The sequence below is a fragment of the Neophocaena asiaeorientalis genome, unplaced genomic scaffold, assembly GCF_003031525.2.
Source record: "Neophocaena asiaeorientalis asiaeorientalis breed wild unplaced genomic scaffold, Neophocaena_asiaeorientalis_V1.1 scaffold881, whole genome shotgun sequence".
Classification (NCBI taxonomy): Eukaryota; Metazoa; Chordata; class Mammalia; order Artiodactyla; family Phocoenidae; genus Neophocaena; species Neophocaena asiaeorientalis.
Genome location: NW_020172467.1, coordinates 3293 through 7149, shown reverse-complemented (window position 1 = coordinate 7149; position 3857 = coordinate 3293). Strand labels below are relative to the sequence as shown.

At 37.1% G+C, this 3857-nt stretch overlaps 1 non-coding gene across 1 annotated transcript; it reads right to left on the bottom strand.

The window, feature by feature from the left end:
• Positions 1-390: 390 nt before the first annotated feature.
• On the bottom strand, positions 391-496 carry LOC112395087 (U6 spliceosomal RNA). Its single transcript, XR_003002297.1, has one exon. It is a non-coding gene; the product is annotated as a U6 spliceosomal RNA (small nuclear RNA).
• Positions 497-3857: the final 3361 nt, after the last annotated feature.

The following is a 3857-nucleotide window of genomic DNA, read 5'->3' as shown; positions in this document are numbered from 1 at the left end:
GTGATACCTCATTGTAGTTTTGATTTGCATTTCTCTATTAACTAGTGATGTTGAGCATCTTTTCATGTTGGTCATCTGTATGTCTTCTTTGGAGAAGTGTCTATTTAGGTCTTCTGCCCATTTGTTGATTGGGTTGTTTAGTTTTTTGATATTGAGCTGCATGAGCTGTTTGTATATTTTGGAGATTAATCCTTTGTCAGTTGTTTCATTTGCAAATACTTTCTCCCATTCTGAGGGTTGTCTTTTCATCTTGTTTATGGTTTCCTTTGCTGTGGAATAGCTTTTAAGTTTAATTAGGTCCTATTTTTTAATTTTTGTTTTTATTCCCATTCCTCTAGGAAGTCGGTCAAAAAAGGTCTTGCTGTGATTTATGTCAAAGAGTGTTCTGCCAAAAATATGGAAAGCTTCACAAATTTGCATACAGCCTTGCACAGGGACCATGCTAGTCTTCTCTGTATCGTTCCAATTTTAGTATACGTGCTGCTGAAACAAACACTAAAATGGGTTGTTTTATTTTTTGTTGTTGACATGTAGGAGTTCTTTATATATATTCCGGATATTAATGTCTTATAATATATATGATTTACAAACATTTCCTCCCATTCTGTAGGTTGCCTTTCAGTCTGCTGATTGTGTCCTTTGATGTACAGAATTTTTAACTTTTGGTGTCATTCAGTTTACCTATTTTTACTTTTGTTGCCTGTGCTTTTGGTATTATATCCAAGAAATCATTGCCAAATCCAATGTCCTTAAGCTTTCCCTCTATGTTTTCTTCTAAGAGTTTCTTCCTTTTTTTTTTTTTAATGTGGCTATCCAATTTTACCATTTTTTTGTTGAAAAGACTGTTTTTTCCCCACTGAATGATCTTGGCACACTTGTCAAAGATTATTTGACCATATATATGAGGATTTATTTCTGGACTCTCTATTCCATTGGTCTATATGTCTGTCTTTATGTCAGTACCACACTGTTTTGATTAATTTATATTTGTAGTAAGTTTTGAAATCAGGAAGTGTGAATTCTCCACCTTGTTCTTCCTTTTCAAGATTGTTTTGACTATTTGGAGCTCCTTGAGATTCTATATGGATTTTAGGGTGGATTTTTCTGTTTCTATAAAAAAGTCTTCGGGATTTTGATAGAGAAGCATTGAATCTACAAATCACCATTGGTAGTATTCTTAACAATGTTAAGTCTTCTAATCCATGAGCGTGGGATATCTTTACATTTTTTAATGCCTTCTTTTGTTTCTTTGAGCAATATTTAATAGTTTTCAGTGTACCAGTCTTTTGCCTCCTTGGTTAAGTTTATTCCTATGTATTTTACTCTTCTTAATGCAATTATAAATGGAATTGTTTTTAAAATTTCCTTTTCAGAATGTGATTGTTAATTTATTGAAATGTAACTGATTTTTGTGTGTTGATTTTGTATCCTGCACCTTTGTTGAGTTCATTTACTTGTTTTGTTTACTAGTTTTCTTGTGGAATCTTTCGGCTTTTCTACATATAAGATCATGTTGTCTGTGAACAGAGATGATTTAACTTCTTCCTTTCCAATTTGGATGCCGTTTGTTTCTTTTTCTTGCCTAATTGCTTTGGCTAGGATTTCTAGTACTATGTTAGAAGTGGCAAAAGTGGGCATGCTTATCTTGTTTCTGATCTTAGAGGAAAATGTTTCATATATTTTTAATGTTTCTTGGGGCTGTTTTTGTTGGGAGGCCAGGCTAGGTCCTATTAATCCATCTTGTCCAGGAGCAGAAATTCTTGAAGTTTTTATTGTGAAAAATGTCAAAGGTATAGAATAGTTGAAAGAATGATACAATGATTATTTATATACCTGCCATCTAGATTCAATAACTGTCAGTCTTTTTGTTGTATGTGTATATTTATGTGTATATATGCCATGTATGTATATTTTCTGAACAATTTGAAACCAAATTGTAGAGACATCATGACATATCGCTCCTAAATACATTAGAATGCAACTCTTAAAAATAAAGAGATATTCCTGCATAATCACAGCACCATTATCACACCTAAGAATATTAAATCATTTTCTATTATCATCTGTATTAGTTATGCACTGCTGTATAACACATTACTCCAAATCATCGCAACTTAGAACAACAAACATTTATCTCACAGTTTCTGAATGTTAGAAATTTGAGAGCAGATTAGCTGGGTGGTTCTGGTTCAGGGTTTCTCATGAGGTTTTAGTGAATCTGTTGGTTGAAGCTGCAGTCATCTCAAGACTTGAATAAAGCTGAAGGATCCACTTTCAAGCTCATTCCACAGTCTGGATGCTTCAGGTCCTTGCTTCATTGCTCTATGCATAGGCTACCTGAATGTTCTCATGGCATGGTAATTAGCTTTGCCCAAAACAAGGGATCTTAGAGTGAGAGGGTGCAAGAGAGTGCTCAGGATGGAAGCTGTAATCTTTTATAACCTAATTGTGGCAGTGACATACCGTCACTTCTACAGTATGGTATTAGAGACCAGACCAACCCTAGCATAATGTAGAAGGGGACTTCATTAGGGTTCCCTAATTAGGGTATGGAGGCAGGGGTCACTGTGATCCATCTTGGAGGCTGGCTACCTTATCATCTAATATCTAATCTGTATTCAAACTTCTCCATATATCTTATCTTATTTATTTATTTATTTTTGGCTGCATTGGGTCTTTGTTGCTGTGCACAGGCTTTCTCTAGTTGCTGCGTGTGGGGGCTACTCTTTGTTGCGGTGCACGGGCTTCTCATTTTGGTGGCTTCTCTTGTTGCAGAGCACAGGCTGTAGGTGCACAGGCTTCAGTAATTGTAGCATGTGGGCTCAGTAGTTGTGGCTTGCAGGCTCTAGAGTGCAGGCTCAGTAGTTGTGGTGCATGGGCTTAGTTGCTCTGTGGCATGTGGGATCTTCCTGGACCAGGGCTCGAACCCATGTCCCCTGCATTGGCAAGCGGATTCTTAACCACTGTACCACCAGGAAGACCCTAGCCTATTTTTTAAAAACCAGGATCCATTGCACTTGGTTGTCATATATCTTTAGTTTTTTAAATATAGAACATCAACTTCCTGAAGAGACCAGGCTAGTTATCTGTCTTCCAGAATATCCCACAATCTAGGTTTGCTGATTGTTTTTTTATTTGACTTGTTCCTATCTCTCCTGTATTCCCTACAGACTGGAAGCTCAGTCTAAAGGCTTATTAGATTCACGATGAATAGTCTAGAAAGAAGACTTGATGGTTTAAGCTGTGCACTTCTTTCGAAAGTCCTGTTATTATAATAATGCCAGGAAGTCCTACTATTAGTGGTACTAAGTTTGATCGTTTGATTCCAACTTTGTCTTAAACTGACTTTCAACCAATCCACCTGTTGTAATTGTCACCTTTGCATCCCTGTCAGAGGTACTTGGTGCCTTCAATTCACGAGCCTTTCTGGAGATTTGCGGTTCTAACTGGCCACCTTCTTCCACAACTGAGGGGAAGCTGTTTCCTCTGGTCTGCTCAGACAGTTATCATCAGTCCACTTTCTTTCCAGTATCCATAATTTTATTGCTGTTATTTCCTTTCCTGTTCTCTTAGTCATTGTGAGTGAATGCCCTTTAAAGCCTTCTTTATCAATGTACTATGTCAGACCAGAAGTTCATCTTTTCTCAAGCTTGTCAGCTTAGGGTTTTGTCACTTTAACTAGAGTTCTAACCAATAAAATTATTATTTCCCTTTGCTGACGAAGGATCTGAGGCCCAGAGTGGGTATTTCATATGCTCAAAGTCACACAGTTAGAGGTTGAGGTGATGTCAGGATTGGATCTCATACTTGTCTGATTCCACAGCCATTGTTCTTCCCCAGGCCCTTCTACATACCCC